Raw genomic sequence first — 21,071 nt, forward strand, 5'->3', positions numbered from 1 at the left:
ATTAACAACCCCTCTGGTGTTGCGGGTGTCCATGGGCAACGGTAATTGCTTGCCATCAGGCGACTCGTCAGCTCGTTTGCCTCATACAAAGAAAAACAAGAGCTCCCACATAAAACAGTGGAAGTTTGTCTCTATTACAGTTATTTATTCAAAGAATGTGTAAGTTGATTACCGTGGCTGTCTTTCCACATTGAAGAGGGTCTCTTATTTTCGTGATTTTCTGTGCGTACCTATTTCCAGTAGAATTAAGCTTACATTCAAATGTTGACTTGCTGCTTTAAGGTATCTAACGTTCGAATGTCAACTACAGCTATAGGGCTATGATGGCCGGCTCTTTATCATTTGTCACCATGGCTGTCACGTTCTAACAAATATTTAAGTGCGAAAGTGACGCATAGCATGACAGGTGATAAAAATACGACGATGATAGCTGGTGTATTAATATTGCGGGTGTCGTTGTTGCCGCCTAGTCAATTTCCTTGTTAAAATGAGTAACGCTGATCGACGCATTACTGCCGCGATTATTTACGTTCATTCCGTCACTTGACTTCAAATTAACAGACACAGCGGCGGCAACAACGACGCCACAACAGTAAAGCAGCTGCAGTTGACATCCGAACGTCACCTTTAGGCGGTGCGAGAACTTGCATGCGAGTTTCATTACATTGCGTTATTTGATCGGTCGGCTGAATTGATGTCACCTCAATGGCCCGCATTGTATAACTAAAATCGTATACGAGTTCGCGCGCCGCCTCCATAAGCCCTTAAAGTTGCAACCATTATTACCTCATATATTCCGTTAGATAATGCGTCTGCTTACATTTATTTGTAGTCCAATATAGTTTTCAATAATAATACCGAAAGTACGAGTATACTTAAACTATGCATAATTCATGATCATGATTTTGAGGTAAACCTAAATCACTAAAAAATCTGTTGTAAAAAATAAAATATCAGCTGAAATTAGTTTTCGTGCGTCGGATCAACAGCTAAATAGCTAAATTTGAAGAATGTTTTATATAATGGGATGAAATAGCTTCTATTTCTTGATCGTATTTAGTTTTAACTCCAGGGGCCGAGAAGGAGAAAATTGTAAAATAAGTACACTAATAGTTAAATTGTAGTTCTTTAGATTTAGGTAGAAGATATATTTAAAGCCGAGGTAACCTTGGTAGATAGAAGAAAAAGCGGCCAAGTGCGAGTCGGACTCGCCCATGAAGGGTTCCGTATTTAGGCGATTTATGACGTATAAAAAAAACTACTTACTAGATCTCGTTCAAACCAATTTTCGGTGGAAGTTTACATGGTAATGTACATCATATATTTTTTTTAGTTTTATCATTCTGTTATTTTAGAAGTTACAGGGGGGGGGGGGACACACATTTTACCACTTTGGACGTGTCTCTCGCGCAAACTATTCAGTTTAGAAAAAAATGATATTAGAAACCTCAATATCATTTTTGAAGACCTATCCATAGATACCCCACACGTATGGGTTTGATGAAAAAAACATTTTTGAGTTTAAGTTCGAAGTATGGGGAACCCCAAAAATTTATTGTTTTTTTTCTATTTTTGTGTGAAAATCTTAATGCGGTTCACAGAATACATCTACTTACCAAGTTTCAACAGTATAGTTCTTATAGTTTCGGAGAAAAGTGGCTGTGACATACGGACGGACAGACAGACGGACAGACGGACAGACGGACAGACGGACAGACAGACAGACAGACAGACAGACATGACGAATCTATAAGGGTTCCGTTTTTTGCCATTTGGCTACGGAACCCTAAAAAGGTAGGTATATAAACGGTAGAAGATTAAGTTTGTTAGAATCACCGCGTACCTACAATCTTTCTGCTTTCTCCTAAAGTTGACTGCATCACCTTGGAAAGTCGGAACAGAAAATACAAATTTTAACGCTATATCCGCGGTTTATCCATGTGTTTGTGATTGATCTCTCAGTGTCCGTCAGTAGTGGCCAGATTTGCGAATTTATTTATTTATTTTAAAAAACTAATTGAATCTCTGTAAACTTTTCTTAACGAAAAGGGGTATAACTTTCGTTCGATCCTAAGTGATTGCAGCCTGCACTTTGCTTCTTACGTACTTAATCCTTATTTGCGAAAACTTTGCAAAGGCGTGAAAATTTACGTAAAATTTTGATACCCTTTAAATATCAATACAAAGTAATCTGTTTGCATTTATTTTGTATGTATTCTAGTCTTGAAGTCGTTAGTGGAATCGCCTACAAAAGTGATGGTCTTGGATTCGAATCAATCGCCGCCGCTAAGAGGACCGACTACCTAGGTAGAGTAGGTAGGAAGCAGGGATGTAACGGATGTGGTTTTATCGGAACCGAAAACGGAAACAGATGTTTTCAATTTAGTTTAACGGAATCGGAAACGGAAACGGAACCGGAAACGGAACCGAAAACGGAACCGGAACCAGAGCTATAACCGCGAAAATCGAAGTCCGTCTATTGCGGGCATTTTTCTCTGTCACTTTAATTACGTCTTAATGAGAGTAAATGAGAAAGATCCCCGCAATTTGCGAATTTCGGTTTTAGCGGTAGGCCTCCTGAATCGGAACCTGAGGCACTAGTCCACCAAGGGCGAGTAAGCGATAAGCTATCGACTATTTTTTCGTTCAAGAAACAAACAAAATATAGAGATTCCGTGTCGGTAAAAGAGAGAGGTACCTATATTAATAGTTGATCGCTGGCTGTTCACACTGCCGGCGAGGACTCTCTTTACACTCTACTCGCAGCGATAAAAACTATCAACGATAAGGCCGGGGTCGTTTTCACTCGCCGCCCGCGGCCGACAGCGGCCCGCCGCCCGCGGCGTCTGAATGGTATGTTCGGGAATGCTCGGGAGTGGTCGTTTGCGGGGGGACGCCGCACGCGGCGGGCCGCTGTCGGCCGCGGGCGGCGGGTGAAAACGACCCCGGCCTAAAATCGCTCAGCGGTACTCGCTTGGCGGTCGGAGAGACCATGCAACTAGCGATCGTTCTACAGTACATGCAGCGTGGATTTCAAAGCAACAAAAGTTTTTTTGGTTCCTAGTTGCGTCGATCTAAATAAGGCGAAATCCTAGTTAACACGAAATGAAATAAAATGCCATTCCCTTACCTTCAAAGCCAAAATCCTCCATAACTCGAAATATTTAACCTCACAGAATAAATAATAGTACTAAGTACAGAAGACTCACTCTCTAACAAAACGCGTCTGTTACGATCAGCACAGATATAGCCGCTAGGTGGCGACAGCGCCACGCGCGGCTTATGGCTTTCCCCAAAATTGGGGCCGGAACGGATGTACTTTTAGCTACCTGTAGCAAAGCGACGAAATCGCGGAGTGAGACACGCCTGCTAAGATGAAGTAACCAGCGATTCCCTTTACAACTATTCACTACATTTTTTACCTCTATAACTCGGAAAATAAAATTTGAGCTCTACAACAAGAACCTCTCTAAGTCGATGCCCTCTATACGACGAAACCTCGTTAAACCACGAAGTTTTTGGCGTTTCCCTTGAGATTCGTGCTATCGAGGTTCCACTGTACTTTTATTCTGTGATTAAGGTTACAATACTTAATTCTCGAAGGCTGATTTGTAATTTCATACAAAATTTTAAGGAGAGTAGACCTTATTAACCTTAAATACGGTGATTTAAAACGTCAAACTCTCATAGGGCGAGTAATCGCCCGTTTCATTCGAACACTCGCTTTATAGCCGAGCGACATATCTATCAGAACTACACTCGCTTCTCGCTGCTCGCCAACTCGTTTCTAGTTTCTAGCTCTAATCGCTTCTCGCTCATCGTTCTTGATGGGACCAGTGCCTGAGTGATAGATAGGTGGACGAGATGTTAAGGGTAGGTCTATTAAAAACAAAATTCAAAATCGAACTTGATTTTGATTTCATTGTTCGTTTTTTACTCACTAACATTCATTACATTCACCACACACAGTCTAGTAGTCTGTAGTGTACTGTCCGTAGGTACACATTACACAACACATACGAATAGGTAGTTTTAATTTCAATAACACGAATAATACAAACAAATTAGTGTAGCACTGTCGTGGCAAGCGGGGCGATGAGCGAATGACTGGTTGTTTGTTTTTGATGTACGCCGCTCATGTCCCGCTAGGGTTGCCAGATCGAAAGGCGCTATTATCGGGAAAAAATATAAATTTTTTGCGGATTTTGGGACTTAAGTCGGGAAAAAAGAAACATTCAAATTAAAGTAATTGTATTAAAAACAACGATATTTTACATTATGGGTACGACGTCAGCTGCTCTGCGCAATCTCGCCATGTCGCGCTGACGGGCTCGACGCGGGTAGCTCGCTCGCTCGACGACAGTTAGGAACTTGAAATTATTGTTTTATAACGTGAAGCTGTTTTTCGGGACAATTTTCACTTTGTCGGGAATCGGGAACACATGCTAAAAATCGGGAGAATCCCGCCAAATCCCGACCATCTGGCAACCCTATGTCCCGCCGCCGCGCTAAGCATTGACATCCGATATACTTCCGTTTCAAAAGTAACGGAACCGGAACAGAAACGGAACCAGAATACCAAACGGAAGTTCCGCCTTAACGGAAGCGGAAACGGAGCTCCGTAACATCCCTGGTAGGAAGGATAGGATTATCCCTTGAAAGCTTAGATAAGAAGACTAGGTTTTTCTTTATCAATTAGGTACATAAATAGGTACAAGTACCAAGTTGCAAGAGGACTGCGAAGATATGGCTTAATAATAGGTAGTTTGAGCAACACCGTCAAGGGCACAATAAATTAAAATAGAAAGTATAAAGTTCATTCCACGCATAGGTATTTCAATTTGCAATAATATTTAACACAAAGCGAATCAAAAATATAATTAAATAAAACAAAGAAGCTTAACCAAATGAAGCCTAAATAATTCAAATATCAATTAACCTCGCATAATTGCTTTAGGGGTCGGTATTTACTTTTAATATTATTGATGATGATGATGATGAATAGACATAGACATAGACATAGAAAATTTTTATTTAACACCACATTGAAAAATGTTTACAGGCAATGCTACAAAATATTACAAGCCTTAGAATTAAACTTAAATAGGCACAAATTAATTTGTTTACATGTAGATATAAGTTTTTTTTAAATTATGATGCTAAAAAGGAGCGAACCTCAGCATGTGTTGCAGCAGGCTTACCTACTACAACGCTGGTTTTCAGGCCGACCCTTCGTACAATACGAATTTGCTTGCTGTTTGTCGGAAACTCTACGGCTAAGACTATTTTAGTTTGTGTAGAAAATAATATAGGTATGTATATATATATATATGTTTATGTTTGTGTATGTATTTATAAGATTATACTATATGAACCGACCGAATCTCGAACCGACGGAAAGTGCTTGTGACCCTAAGGTTATTTTAAGTACATCTATCACAATAGTTAACCTACAGACCACAATATAGTATGTAAGTACTTGCCATTGAGATAATATTCAAAAAATAGTAATGACATTTTGCATGTTTTGTGAACATTAAGCCACCTCCTGGAAACTATTACCTACCTAAAGATAATGCAGGCTCTTCAGAAGTACACATTATTTAAATTAATACCCTTGTTTTTACTATGGGAATAAAAAAAGGAATCTGCGTATACAAAGTAAAACCGAACACCCATATGGCGAAGCCAGGCCGCCGTATAAGGATCGATTTCTGCATTGAGTGCAGGACACACGGACTACCTCGTGTAGATTCAGCATATTACAAAGTCCACAAAGTAAGCAGAACGAATACAGCTGGTGATGAGATTCAAGAAGCGCTCAACGATACATAAATAGCACTCGTGCAGAGTAGATACTCAGGTACTATGGGTACCTACTATGCTGCGACCCGCACTGTACAGTTGTAATTAAAGAGCGCCATTTTATTATTATTAGGCTTGAATCAATTTGCCGTGCATTATTTTCATACAAGTTCACACTCCTATTTCTTTCCTCATCATCATCTTCCTCGCGTTGTCCCGGCATTTTGCCACGGCTCATGGAAGCCTGGGGTCCGCTTGGCAACTAATTCCAGTAATTGGCGTGGGCACTAGTTTTACGAAAGCGACTGCCATCTGACCTTCCAACCCAGAGGGTAAACTATAGGCCCGTATTGGGATTAGTCCGGATTCCTCACGATGTTTTCCTTCACCGAAAAGCGACGTAAATATCAAATGATATTTCGTACATAAGTTCCGAAAAACTCATGGGTACGAGCCGGGGTTCGAACCCGCGACCTCCGGATTGCAAGTCGCACGCTCTTACCGCTAGGCCACCAGCGCTTCTATTCCTCTTTCTTTCCTAATTCCTATTCTTAAGTTTAATATAATTATAAATTTTATTATTGGTAACTCGTGATGACCATGACCCCCGCGATACAGGCCATGCCTATTGCGGGGTTCACTGTGACGTGCCTGTTAAACTTTTATCGTCAATAAAAATATTGTTATAGTTATTTTTAAATAAGCATAGGTACCCATGCTTTGTTTTATTCAGCCTAGAATTTTTTAAATTAAATATTGGTATACTACAGGCCCTCAATGCATTACAAAAATACTTGGCTTGATGTATACGCACATGCATTTAGGAGGAGGCAAAATCAAGCGGTTGTTCTCTCATACTTAAATAAATTTAAGATAAGAAAATAAATAGGAAAAATAATTAAACACAATTAAATTACTGCTCTAAAAACAAATGATATCAGTATCACTCAGCCTAAGGCCACGTAATGCCGGCATTACCTACCACGATGACAACAGAGTAAAGCCAGTCGTCTTATATGCTCAAATTTTCAATTTCAATTTCAATTACATATTTATTTATAAAATTTACATTTTATACGTCATTATACAATTACAGATAGTTAACATATGTTCCCTAACATATCTCCCTCTATAGAGTAGGTCTGTGGCACAGCAAGGCCGTCGACAAAGTCGTTGCCTTCTGTAATGAGACAAAAAAGTACAAAATAAATGTATTCCTGTACGTGGAACGCCGCCAGCCGTACACGCAAGCGTCTTTGCAAAATAAAATGAAGACGGGAAAATGCTGCATTCTGCAGGTATCTGTGAAACAAAAGTAAAAAGAGGTGTAGGAGAAATAGGTACATTCTGTGGGTTTCGCTTGGATTTTAGCAAATAAATCTATAGCCATTTCACATGTGTTATATACACGAATACACACTATGTAAGTGTTGAAATACACGAATGGAGGTTGAAGCTCCATTCGTGTATTTCAACACTACATTTTTTACTGCATCAGTTTCCCATTCACGTATGGTCCAGGTCATAAATAAGTACTTATATACTTTTTTACCTTACTTTTTATACCACGTTGGTGGCAAACAAGCACACAGCCCGCTTGATGGTAAGCGGTCAGAGCGTAGCGTATGGACACCTACAACTGCAGGCGGCGGTCTAGCATGAGTTGCGTTCTCGCAACTCCATACATCTTACGCTACGTCTTACGTAGGCGAACAACGCGCGAACGCCGCGCGGCCGCCGCGCCGCTTCGCGTCTAAATCGCTCATGTACGAGTAGGACATACCTATACGTATCAACGGTTTTTTTCATCCTCGCCGCGCCGCGTTCGCGCGTTGTCCGCCTACGTAAGCCGTAGCGTTACGCAACTTCAAGTATGGAGTCTTGCGCGAGAACGCAACTCATGCTGACCGAGACCGCCAGGGGTGTTACATGCAGGGGTAGGGTTTGCAATCCGGATCCGAAATGTATGAAATTATCCGAATCTGGATCCGGATCCGCGGATCTTCCCATACATTTCGGATCCGTCGTGCAAACCCTATGCAGGGGAGATACTTTTGGTGCGTCATTTCATTCGCTGCTATTGAAGCTGACTGTATAGTAGGTATAGTAGGCAATGCAATGCAGGCATAGACATGCGCAGGCGTCTGTGGGATGCCCAGCGTTGGGCGTGGGAGTGGGAACCGGTCCCATCAGCCTTTGTTCTTATCTTTATGTCGACCTACGAACATGTCCTTGAATGCATTATCGAGATGTTTGTATAGACTTATTAATATATTCGTTGGAGGTGAAATAATTCATTAACACCAGAGGCAAGTACCCGTAAATATAAAAAAAAACCGGCCAAGTGCGAGTCGGACTCGCGCACGGAGGGTTCCGCACCATCAACAAAAAATAGAGCAAAACAAGCAAAAAAACGGTCACCCATCCAAGTACTGACCCCGCCCGACGTTGCTTAACTTCGGTCAAAAATCACGTTTGTTTTATGGGAGCCCCACTTAAATCTTTATTTTATTCTTTTTTCAGTATTTGTTGTTATAGCGGCAACAGAAATACATCATCTGTGAAAATTTCAACTGTCTAGCTATCACGGTTCGTGAGATACAGCCTGGTGACAGACGGACGGACAGCGGAGTCTTAGTAATAGGGTCCCGTTTTTACCCTTTGGGTACGGAACCCTAAAAAGTCGGCCAATCGGTGTCGACTGTCGGACCACGCATAATAGAGGGTGCCGTACAATACAACTTATACAACAAGCCATACAAGTAGAAGAGATCTTCGCGGCACTTACGTCGTTTTGAATCTGGTGTATTTCAACCAAATTTAATTTTTGAACATTAAAAGTATGCAGTCATTTCCCAGTCCGATAATTTTCCGCCGTCCAGCAATTTTCGTATGTTGTTACAATATTTCACGAGCGACAGGTAAAGTAGCTCCAATATCCGGTGATCAATGGGGGTATTGTTGGAGTACGTAAAAGCGTCTAGACATAAATCAAATGTAAGGAAGGGCGTATTTAGATACCAGGGCCAGAAAAAAATTGTTTCATAAAATGTGATGTGAATGTGATCATATTATTTAGGACACATCACATTTTATGAAAATATTAGATTTATGTCATTTCAAGTAAAAACTTTAGTAAGTATACATACAAATTATTACATCTGAAATAAACGTGATAATTTTTCTACGTAAGAAAAGTGACCAAGGCCTCCAAGGCCGGGTACTATACCTATTCAGTTCATGTAGAGCTCTGTTACATTAGAAAAATATGTTTTAAATTGTATGACCTACACATATTAAGCCCGATTCAGATTGAGCTTGCTACAGCTGCGTTCCTAATTTTATACGATTTTGAAGATTGCTCACGTTGATTGGTGTATAGATACTAACTTCGAAAATTGGCATTTTTCTGTCCGCACCTGCTGATTTGATCGGGAAATCAAATTGGCGTTTGCGTCCGCACGGCCTGATTCAATCGGATAATTTCATCAGATTGGCGAAATATTGTCTCGTCTGGACTCCACTTAAGACAATCGCCATGGTCGTATCAAAACCATAACATAATATATTGTTAAATTAGAATCGACCTCCTAGTCACTCAACTGTGCAGTTCGGAGTAAGTTTAAGGGTGAAATCACATCTGTCAGCATCGAGCCGCATTTTATATATGAGAAATCGCTCGTTAGTATGAAGATGCGTACGCATCGGAAAGCTGAAAGCATGCGTACGCATCTTCAAATGCGGCTCGATGCTGACAGATGTGATTCCACCCTAATAGTTTCCAATACGGTACGTTTAGTATTCATGAAGCCCTAACTTGCGAACTTTCATAATGTTCATGTTGAATATTCTTAGGATGCTCCGTATCCTGTTACTCGTAAATGTTCCTGATTTTGAGTATGCCTGGCTGAGGCTGGGTGCCTCCTTTTGACACTTAACGGCAACGCGCTTGTGACATCGCATTTATAGTTGAAAAATCCATAGTCTGCGGTATCTTATACATACACACACGCACACACACACACACACACACACACACACACACACACACACACACACACACACACACACACACACACACACACACAGGATAAGGATAGGTCTAAAAAAAATTAACAATAATACCTACACCGGTTCTTATAATGTGTGAGCTTCGCTAAGCATAGAATCTTGCTTTAGCTGGCGATAATGCTAGGCTTACAATTGGACTACACCTTATACACCCCAGCGATTAGTAACGAGGAACAGTTTGTTTGATCTCACGAGTTCACATTTCCAAGGTTGAGTTACAAGATCAACAACGTTGCATCCACGTCTTAAATTATGAACATATCCAACTGAATGTATAGATAATATTCATATTTTTAAATGCCAACGTTAAAAGGGCTAATGAAATCGCACAAATTACATTAAATAGATACACAACTACCGTTATGTAACGATACAAGTAGGTAAAGTGTTATTCTATGGAACTTCATAACTATAAACAAAAGTCACAGTAAATTCATCATTCAGATACAATTTCAATATGGCGGTTTGTTTACATATTTAGCAAGTTCCATGGAATGACACTTTAGTTATCTACATATACGTAGTATAAGCATACGTGAGCGTATTATCACAACGAAAGCAATTCAAGTATTCCGCCCTGTTGACAAAGCAGCCTAATAGAAACCCAATTTGCGAAAGCAACCAAATGGGCCGCATTATGTCGCAGGCGCCTTTAATATCAGTACTATCGTCCACACCACTATCACACCCCTACCCACTTCTGAGTATTCAGGCAATTCAACATGCAATGCCTGCTGTATACCATCTACAATCTGTAGCTTGCCTGTCCAGCCAGCGATAGACACAGTTTTGAACGGAATGTAAAGTGGATGGAGGGATCTGGGTAGGGAGGCTCAAGGAGATGAGACAATGAAGCCTTGGTTGCCCCAGGGAGCTACACTGGCATCCAAAGATCATTAGAGATTGATAAAGAATAGTCACATTTACGCCGAACTTGGTAAACACAACGTAAGTAAATAGGGGTACAATAATGTTTCTTGTTCCTGGGTTATTCTAATATGTCCTAAACATCAATGTTTGTGATTATGTATGGACATGGATATCTAATCTAACCATTCTGTAATTATGTCATGTTATGTATAAGCACGTATGTATGATACCCAATAACATCTTTATAATAATATGTCTTGTATGTGTAAGAAATATCGTACGCAGTTAATTTTAATTTAACCTCAAACCAATAAAATAGGTACCTATTTAAAATTCCAAAATTCATTCTTCGACATGGATAAATCCGCAGACGAAAGCTAATAATCATTTATAATAGCTAGTGTATATAACCTTAGCATTTACGAATTCAAAAATAGAGTAGGTAATTTAGAGTTTCCAAAGCAATTTTATCGTAATTTAGAAGTTTTGCGGCTTGAGCTCTTAGTTTGAGTATAATAATTATATGACTGTTGTTATTCCAAACAGCCTAAAGTCAAACTTTGCTTCGCCGCAGCGATTTGAGTTACCTAAATGTTTGGTCACTAGGGATGTGATTGGGGTTAAATATTGTGACCTGGTCCGCAAAAGGGATCGTTAATAAAGTGAACAATCTCTGCTGATTTTGTCCCAGTTGTCCTTCTCGGTCAGACAAACTACAAGTTTTGCTGAACTTTTTTTTTAATCTCTCATTTTAAAACAGCATGCTTATATTAGATACGTAAACCTTGGCATGAACAAATATCTATCTTTTAAAATAATTTTAATTGATTCGTGCCTCACAGTATGAGTTTTATAGTTAAGTTAAAATTGCAAATCTATAAGAGAAAGTAAGACAAAATAAAAAACGTTCTAGGCTGTCATACTTAGGTACCTACTTACTTCTATGGCGCAGCGACCCGAAGTGGATCTTGGCCTCGGACACCAAATACCGCCATGCTTCTTTATCCAATCCAAAACTGTTTCTGTCCAGTCGACGACGATGAGTTCGCTAAGATCTTGGTGAACTTCGTCTCTCGTCGTCGTTTAGACTGTCATAGCGTTGAAATAGTTATTTGTTGAATAATACTTAGCCTTACTTAGTTTAAAAATAGTGAAACCAAACAGCTTTGTCATGCCACTCATGCCCCGCCTTCGCTATAGTGAGATGCATTACATCTTCCTCACGTCAGAGTTTTTAAGAACGCGTTATTGATCGATGATGGTGTTATTAGAAACGGGTAGAACCCTCCCACGACATGAACACATCCATCAAGAGGGATCTGGTAATCGATTACAGGTGACGGCATTATCACTAATGTGGGATTAAGTGCCGGTTGCATTAACCGTCGGACCAAGCTAATACTTCACAGCATTTGCAATTGCAAAGTTTGGCAATGTCGACATTAATGTCAAATTTCTATAAAAATATGACGTTCTTCACTTTATTTCTATTCAAGTCGGCTCAAAGTTTTTAGTCTTGGAAGCAATTTAACTCTAGAAGCAATTCTGTTCCTATCACTACTAATTAGGTGTAAGCTTGAACTATGAATGTATTATATTAATTAAGATACGTATAAATTTTACATTAGGCGCGTATAAAGTGTATAAACTTAGTGCTAAACCAACCACATGCGCAGTGACTAAGTGGCTACTGTGGTTTCTTTGTTCGCGTTATCTAAACGAAATGCTATAAATGTTCGTTATACAGTCATGTTTAATTAAAGCTAGCTTTAGAGCTTATGGACATAGGTGTAAGGTTGAAAATTGCGTGTGGAAGATTGGTAACAAGCTCCGCATAAGTGAGTCGATCAATTTATTCCGCGCATACGCAGCGGAGTCGTTATAGTCGCGTAGCGAACTATGGTAGCCGGACTGTAGTATTTTCTTAACTCTAAATAAAGTACAACGCCAAACATTTTCTATGCAAGAAACAAGTGAGCGCCCTGACATACTACACATATATTATGACTATTATGAGTCTTCATAGATAAAAACAACAGACTAATGGTCGTAAGACTCGAAATAATGCATCCTGTGTTTAATGCATTTGCGTGCAAAAGCAGCTGCTTCGACCACTTATAATGGCAATGGCCATTAAAGACCGTCGACAATCCGGCACTTTGAAAAAAGTCATCAATGGGTCAACCGATCATGTTAATATATAGAAATACATATGCCTTATTTGCCTACACATAGGACACAGAAGATACCTACTTATTTTAAACGCCTCTTTTTTCGCCGGCGGTTAAAAATATATATTTTTATATACAAACATAATAAATACAAACGAATTTCCTATGCTCTGTAACGCGTGCTTTATCTGACTAAATTGTTGTTCTTCTTCTTAGAATCGACGCTCGGTTTTTTTTTGTTATTATTCTCAAGACCACGTTATACTGGAACAAATAAGCGTATTAGGTCTCGCTGCGCCGATGCAAGCAATGACAGGCCAGGATCGTATGATGTATGTTGATGCGGGCGCCATTGTGCCGTACTCCAGCCAAATACTTATTGCACACTTTTCCACACCTATCAAAGTTTTTTTTTTTGTTTACGGTACAAAAGTTCACAACGGTATTTAACATAAACACTCTTACTATATTTTGCCTTTGCCTTTTATGTTAGGTTAGATATAGACATAGACACAAACACAGTGTTAGGGAGTTCGTTCCAGCTGTGGCATTAGATAACCATTTAAGCTAGTTTTAGCCTGTGCTATTTGGATACTTAAATTAAAACCCACTTAGCTAAGAGCTTTTACTGCACGCTCCGATTTTAGACTCATCATATATTTCGGCGTTCGTTCCAAGTTGTAGCAATGGATACAGGGTTAGCAAATTAAATAAAAATATTGTTTGTTGGTTTCTAAATAATGTACACAAAAAGTGATTTATTTAGTTCTCTGACACATTGTCCACAAAGGACAATCTAGCTTGTCCTCTGTATGGTAACAGTGGACCTTTCTCCACGTTTTTTAAAACACCATGAACACCATCTTATAACTTTCCTTACAGATATTTTTGTTATTGGGTTTAAGAACTCAGGCTTACTCACTTACTAATTTTAATGAGTAGAAGCGAATTTTATCATGTGCGTCGAAAACGACCAAATGGGCATATATAGATAGGTTAATTTCCAGTCCATTTATAGTCCGGATCCAATCCCAGGATTGGCAGACCTTCCTGGCGCCTAAAGCACTTGTCAGGGCTAATGGTTTCGGAAATAGCCGCTGTCAACCCTAGCTCACGAATCACGATATTGAGCGGTATATTTCGGTTCAAATACGTGATACACGTGCGATTTAGAACTATTAAATTAAGTAGATTAATCATATTTATTAATGAAACTAGACTATATGTCTAAAGTTTTGATAACTTTAAAACGCTTCCACCTAACTACTTACAACACAAAATTTATACAGGTTCGCGACGCGACGGTTGCCAAGTGGCATCATGCGTCGCGAGCGCGACAATTAACAATTACCATGTGATACTTATCCCTCACAGTACTCTTTGTAAGTAGATACTCTCTGCGCAATTCTGCGTATAATTAGATAAAGCGTGTTCCTTGTCGCAGAATTATGCTTAATTGAAGAGTATTAAGTTTAATTCTGCTCATTTTCTGTCGCAAAACATAATTCGTTCCGGTAGGTATATAATTAAATTTACTTTATTACGCATATTGTGCCTGTCAATTAATTAAAAGCGTGTTTAAACTTAAATTGTTACCTGATATATGTATGTAGGTACTTAAAAACGTTAGGCGGAGTCAGGAAGGCTTGCCCAAGGGATACCGCAGGAAGGGCGACGACCGAGCCGAGGCAGAGATGGGATAGACATGCTGCAGACTTAACCCTTTATGATTATTAAATGTTACGATGCAATAGCTATAAAAAATTGGCGATAGATACTATTATCCAGACAACTACATGGATCTCTTAGCCTTCTAGAACTATCTCAAAGTGGGAAATCTAAAGTTAAATAAGAATATTACGGTATCTTCTCGAAAGTTCTGTGATGTCTGTGGCGGCCCAAGGCCTAAGTCATAGAGAAAAAAATACATAGAGTGCTCACTCCATACATCAGTTTTAGTACCAAAAATACTATTAGCATCTAGCATCGAGTAGCGGAACTATCATTACTGCTACTTGACAATAGATGTAGCACCGACCGGAAAGTCTTATGCTGTTGCTTATCTTTCCGGTCGGTGCTACATCTATTGTCAAGTAGCAGTACTGATAGTTCCGCTATTCGATGCTAGATGTAGACACTGAAATTAATAGTCTGAACTGATGTATGGAGTGAGCACTCTTTTCTTACTATATATCTCTAATATCTCTATGCCTGAGTGTACCTATGACTAGTGCCTTGTCCGCCTAAAGGCGATTACAATAGGCCAATTAGCCCACTCGAACTTATCATCGGTGGTGTAAATACATTCACAAAACACTAAGCTATCTTATTATCTTAGCTCGTGTTTGGTGTAGGTATAAACTTAACACATATTTGTAGCATTCCTATGCGAGATAAGAATACCTAAGTGATGTGAGTTTAAATTAGAAGAACCTGACACAGTTATAAGCGCATAAAATATTTAATATTTTGTAATTCATGAGTTTAGGACGTTTTTAGGGTTCCGTATACAAAACAGCAAAAACGAATTCTTAATTGACGGAGATCCAACTTGAACTGGACATGTAGTGTGCAAGTTATTGTGGTAGTAACTATTATGAACGGCCGCCTGTCAGCACCCCACGCCACGCTAACCTTTGCTTACGCCCAAGGCGGGCTTTTTACTACGCCTACTAAGATAGGGTAAGTGTACTAGTAGATAACCCAACAATCTTAGCAAGAATGCATCGCGACATTATCTCGCGCGCGAGATGGATCACTCGTCTTGTTGTAAGACTGTAAGTGGTGTAACTGTATCAATTAAAGAGACTAGTTCGTTGCAGTCAGGGTTCCAGGTACGTGGTCTGCATAGGTAATATCGTTTTAGAACTTAAGACGAATCTGCTTAATTTAAGAAGCAAATTTGTATGGCCAAGAGGATTGATAGTGTTATTACTGAAGATTTAATAAAATGTATATTTAAAGTGGTTTGTTTTTCAGAGCCACCCACACTCATGTCACTCACTGTGTTTTTGTAGTTAAAAGAGAAAAAAACTAGGGCCATCTATTTGTGCCTTTACCTACCTTACCTACTTATAAAGTTCGACAACTCTCGTAGTCATGCGTGATAAGATAAGGGTAAGGGTAAGATTAAATGAGCACTCGTCATTTTCTAACAATCTTAATTTGAGTCTATATTTCTAAATGTACTACCTACATAAAGAAATTCCAACCGTGGTTTGAATACTTTTAATAGTTATAAAACAACCTTCTTAGTGAAAAGTCGTAAATTGTGAGCTTATGACGCAAGTTAATAATAAACTTAAGGGGAAACAGTTTGCGTACCTACCTTTGCGTTTTTATTTTATTATGTTTGATTCAGTAAAATGGACATGGCAAAAAAACTGCTGTGAAATTTTTTTTTAGGTAATGTATTTTTTCAATTTTTCGATTCAGTTAAATTTCTTTATTTCAGAGTACTAGGACCCCAACAAGGTGTTACTTACATACTTAAATCTGGTTTATAAACAATGTAATATTTATCCTAAATACAATAAAAACCGTAATCAAAGAAATACGCTACCCCTTTGAGCTATTGAATTTAGTAACGGAATATAAGGCTGTCGGATTTTTCCGCAACTGTTAGAATGCGGTTGGAGCTCTGTCTTTACTATGTTTTTACCTACTAGGTAATAATAACAGTGTAACATGTTTTATTCCTGCATTCAACGTAATTTTACGATCCCTGTCGATGTAACTGTAATAACGTACATTATTTGTACGGCAAGTGACCCGAAACGTTTACCCTTAAGGTGCGCTGTAATGTTTACCCGTAAGATGTTTAATTTTAACCGCCACTCTCAAACTTAATGAACAAAAGTCGTAAGTAACATACCAATTAAAAGCATGTACATCGTTCCGGCGACTGGTGGGGCAGGCTATTTAGCACACGCAAAGGTGAAGGCAGGTCGTCGCGCCGCGGGCGGACCGCCGCAAGACAGGCTTAAATGTAAATAGGACCACTCGGTCTACTGCAAATGTGTACCTACGAGTATGTGGCTGGCAAGTAAAGAGTTGGGACTGAGTCTCTAGACACAGAGCTCGATTCAAATTTAACAACCTGTTATGGTTTTGATACGACCTTGACGATCGTCTTGGTGATTGGCACGCAGGACTTTCACTTCATTTCGGATGCACCAATCAGCGTGGCGATCGTCAATGTCGTATCAAAATAAGATTAACCCGTAACCAGTTGGTAAATCTGAATTGGGCTTGAAGCTATGTTTTATATTAGCAGAATTTCGTTAAAATATGTCTTAGAATTTTCAAGTAAAATTGCTGTGACGTACGGATGGACGGACGGACGGATCGACAGACGTGGCAAAACTACAAGTGTTCTGTTTTTGCCGATGTGGCTACGGAACCCTAAAAAGCCAAAACCCTTCCTGTCGATGCTTACCAATTAAGTTAGTGATGACTTCCCTGTAGTGATGTAAAAACATTTCGACAATCCATTTTATAAACAGTTCACGAACTAAAGAGTCGCCTATTTTGAAAGCTGGTTCAATTTTGAGGATCGGAAATAAATAGGTCGATTGGAAATTTAATCGAACCAGCAGCTCTCGGATATTGGCGGATGCTGTAATCTCTGCCCGGTGCATATTCTCGAACATGTGATTGGTGAAAGCCAAAGCCAGTTTTAAACGAATTCAAAACGGCCGCTTTTTGTAAGTCATGTCAAGTGCCAATAAGCCAAATAGTAAGGTACAATACTGGTCAATAATACCCTCAAACAAGTAATGGACAGCTTTCTTTCCTTCTTATCGAACCGCACCAGTGCTGCAGTGTCGGCATTCGGTTCGACAGTGTGATGACGCTTTTAAGATCTGACTTGACACCGACTTCGAACATATACGCTTTTTGAAGTAGGTTATTTTTTTGTATGTAGTGGACGTCAAAGATATGTATACACCTTACTCCTATAAATATAATAAAGCAAAAAAATTACACATTTCTTTGACGCCGTGTGTACAGAGGTTTATTTATTTAGAAATATTTTAGAAAATAATAATTGCCAACCTACGTAATTGTAATTCAGAAGTAAAAATTGCTACAGGCCTTAAAGTCGCCCTAAATGTTTGATGGGTCAGGAATCCGCATTCAAAAGCACAATAAACCTTGCCGACTGCCAACGGCGAACAATTACATTGTCACAAACTTTTTTGTAAAATATTATATTAGAAATAGAAATTCTTGGAGTTTAGAAGCAGGAAGAGTCTGAAGAAACGCACCGTTATGTTGATAATATCAAATAAATAACTCACCTACCTACCTAGGTATATCTCGATTTATGATTTATAGTAGAAGATAATAAGTAATTATGCGTAGAAGCGGCTACATTTATATACAGTTACTCCAGACCTGTTGCACCGCTAGACGGATATCTCATAAAATAACCAGTAGCATGCATTAAATCAATCCTGGACATCTAGGGCCATGTGCCTATCCCCCTCACGCTTATGGACTATCTTAATGTGGGAGTAGGCGGCAACACGATCGACACTAAATAGGCGAAGCTGAAACAGCTGGTGGCCTAGCGGTAAGAGCGTGCGACTTGCAATCCGGAGGTCGCGGGTTCGAACCCCGGCTCGTACCAATGAGTTTTTCGGAACTTATGTACGAAATATCATTTGATATTTACCAGTCGCTTTTCGGTGAAGGAAAACATCGTGAGGAAACCGGACTAATCCCAAACGGGCCTAGTTTACCCTCTGGGTTGGAAGGTCAGATGGCAGTCGCTTTCGTAAAAACTAGTGCCCACGCCAATTACTGGGATTAGTTGCCAAGCGGACCCCAGGCTCCCATGAGCCGTGGCAAAATGCCGGGACAACGCGAGGAAGATTAGTAGAAGATAATAAGTAATTATGCGTAGAAGCGGCTACATTTATATACAGTTACTCCAGACCTGTTGCACCGCTAGACGGATATCTCATAAAATAACCAGTAGCATGCATTAAATCAATCCTGGACATCTAGGGCCATGTGCCTATCCCCCTCACGCTTATGGACTATCTTAATGTGGGAGTAGGCGGCAACACGATCGACACTAAATAGGCGAAGCTGAAACAGGTCCAGTCGTTTAAGGCAAGAGGCAATTATAGTGTAATTTATTGCTGAAACCGTTGGCGCTCGTAAAGGATGCATTGCCTTATATAACGCTTATAGGAATTCTTGTTATACTTAACTTTGGTTATGGAGAGATTGGAGAGGCATAAGTATTTTAAGTATTTATATAATTATTTACAAATATATTAAGTTTATCATGAAGCCGCTGCCATAATCATAAATGCTCCCATACAAAAGCCCTTTCGAAAATACACTCCTCAGTTGTTACGTAGAATAAGAACAGCAGAGCGAGTAAAAGTTTTCAATGTAAAACTTTTACTAAGTAATATTTATTAGCACAAAAAAAAACTTCATTTACTCGCTGTAATTTCTTTGAATTACCTAGCAAGGAAAGCTAGTACCAGACCTGGACAATTGGACAAGGACTATTTTATTACTGGTCGACTGCACCGCAGCAGTGAATGTTTTCGTTTTCGCGAACTAGCTAGTTCTGTAGGCCTAGCACAGGAGTGACGCGACAGAGTACAGATAGACTATCTCGCGGGCGAGATACTGTCGCGCCAATCCTGTTCTAGGCCCTCCGCGGACTCCGCGTATAAATAGTTCCGTTGTGGTGGAAGTGTGTCGCGGATGCTCGAGACGTCTTTATCTTGCAACAAATAGCAGCGACCAATTAAAGGCAGAATAGTTCGCTAATTGGATAGTTTCTGTGGCAATTTGAGTGCCTATTGAGTTAGTGGTATTGTGGATGTGGAAATGACAGTAAATGATGATAACGAGCTGTTGAATGTGGTAGTGGTAATGATAAAGCATATTAATTGAAGATTAGTGGTATTCTCCGCGTAACTATTGGCTAAGTAGTAGCTAGGTTTTTATTTATTTGTTTAATGTACCTACATACGAGTACACTGGTAAAATATACTACTAGGTGTCCTTACTAAAATCATCATGTGTTTAACAAGGTTGAAAGGCACCATTTCAGTCTCGGGCTAAACTACCTCGACTGAAATATTTGAGTGCCTTTCATTCTTTGGCTAACAATCGACTATTGACGTTGACTATAGGTACTCAAAGGATGTTTCAATCCTATTGTGGTAGTTTCATAAGTATTGACGTATCGCTCGATAGAGATTAGGGAAGTTGGTTCGTAACGAAGTGGACAAACAACCTCGAACTCACGGACGCAAACTTTGATGTAAACATGCTTCAGTTAATTGAAAGTGATAAATTCGTTGAAAATACAATTATTTGTGAATCAGAATCGCCCTTGAATTATCAAATGAAAGTTATCTGTGTACTTAACTGTGGTTAGACGGACGTACGCGCGAAATTTTTTGTTTTAAAGTATTCCATGTAGATAATATTTATTGTTATTGGCCTTATTTCGAGAAGAAGCCGTGAAAGGATATTGTACTCTTAGGTAACAACTATAGTTTTATCATGATTACATTCATTTACCTACCTAGAGCTTTTCCTATTTTTTCACTAGTTTTAATAAGTTTTCCGATGTATAAAGTGCTTAAACTAAATGATGGTTTCGCTAGCTCAGCGTTCATAGCTACGACGATTTTCTAATCTATAAACACAGCTCAAGTGTTCATGTGCAACGGTCGTAAAGAAGCTACAAGTAACCTGACTTACATTTATGTACCACTCGTAGTTTATGCGGGTATTTGCGTCCCGTAAGTCAGCGCGGATTGACTCGTAATCCTGTTGTGAAAGTTTTATCGCCGCGTGCGCAGTTATTCAACAAAACTCAACCGACTCAGCTATAGGCGGACCAGGGGGCCTAGCCTAGCCTACCTAGAAAACTTCAATTGAATTTAAAATAGTGCATGGAAATATTGTCGTGACTATTCGTTGGAATTTGTAATCAGTACTTTTCACATTAACGAATATCGACAAACAATTGCCATCTTGATGACTATAGGGCTCTTTAAACCTGCCAGCCTATTATGGATAGCTTTATCCATCTTTATCCACGTGATAAAATAACTGTCACTGTTTAACACCGTGGGAAAGAAAGTGACGGACACCGTTTTATCACGC

At 39.5% G+C, this 21,071-nt stretch overlaps 1 protein-coding gene across 1 annotated transcript in view; it reads left to right on the plus strand.

Moving 5' to 3' along the window:
- The window catches only part of LOC134649062 (mucin-2), a 79,091-nt gene extending 59,095 nt beyond the window's left edge, over positions 1-19,996 (plus strand). The window contains exon 12 of the transcript XR_010096937.1: positions 19,985-19,996. The gene's annotated coding sequence lies outside the window, so the exon portion shown is untranslated. The remainder of the gene's footprint in view (positions 1-19,984) is intronic.
- Positions 19,997-21,071: the final 1,075 nt, after the last annotated feature.

The sequence above is a fragment of the Cydia amplana genome, chromosome 6 (assembly GCF_948474715.1).
Source record: "Cydia amplana chromosome 6, ilCydAmpl1.1, whole genome shotgun sequence".
NCBI classification, from domain to species: domain Eukaryota; kingdom Metazoa; phylum Arthropoda; class Insecta; order Lepidoptera; family Tortricidae; genus Cydia; species Cydia amplana.